Source organism: Miscanthus floridulus, chromosome 13, assembly GCF_019320115.1.
Source record: "Miscanthus floridulus cultivar M001 chromosome 13, ASM1932011v1, whole genome shotgun sequence".
In the NCBI taxonomy this organism is placed as follows: Eukaryota; Viridiplantae; Streptophyta; class Magnoliopsida; order Poales; family Poaceae; genus Miscanthus; species Miscanthus floridulus.
This window is the reverse complement of record NC_089592.1, coordinates 27707379-27708249: the sequence shown is the minus strand read 5'-3', so window position 1 is coordinate 27708249 and position 871 is coordinate 27707379.

Genomic DNA, 871 nt, shown 5'->3' with positions numbered 1-871 from the left:
CTTCTCATGCTGACTTATTGGAGTCCATTGCATGATGCGGTGAATGCTCCGGTGAGGAATCTTCACAATTTCTTCTACTTTTCAACTCGAATCTTGATCAAACCTTGTTCTTGCAACCCTAGACCTATTGTAACATGTCTCTAACACATCTTCAACATAGAATAAGCAATAGGGGCGTTAGGCCTAGGTCCACCCTTGAACAGAGCTATCGGTCACTCGGTCAGTTGCCAGAAGCTATGAAAGGCATGTAGCTTATTGGTCACAAGAGGAGCAAATATTCCAAGATTTAATGACTCTGTACTTTCAGTGGTAGGCGATATTCTTGTCAACAACGAAGCACCTATGATGATTTCGTCAGTCTCGTCTCGAGGATTTGCTACCCAGTCTTCGATGGTGCTCATAAGGGTAGGGTTTGCTTGTGTGCGTTCATAGGGGTGAGTGTACGTGCAATGTGAGCGTCTGCGTTGTATACTAGGTAATCTAAAAATAAAGTTGCGAGCAACTTCGATGGATATTTCACAGATTATTGTATTGTCAAATGCCACACTCGGTTAGTTGCCAGCAGCTTCATGGATACTTCACAGATTATTATATTGTCAAATGCCACACCTTAACAGTATGCATAAAAAAAATTGGTGCTATGAATTATGCATTTATGCATTGTGAGCATACTGAACCTGGCGCAGTTTTCACAATGGTGCGAAAGAAAATATACATCGTTACCAACACATTGTTTAAGCACTCTCATAACGTAGCATAAACAATCTATTGCAAACTAATTCTATTAATACGCTGTTCCATATGAAAGATGGTAAAGTTGTACAACAAAAGGTACATAACACGGTAGTATATATGCAGAGTGAACCTCATA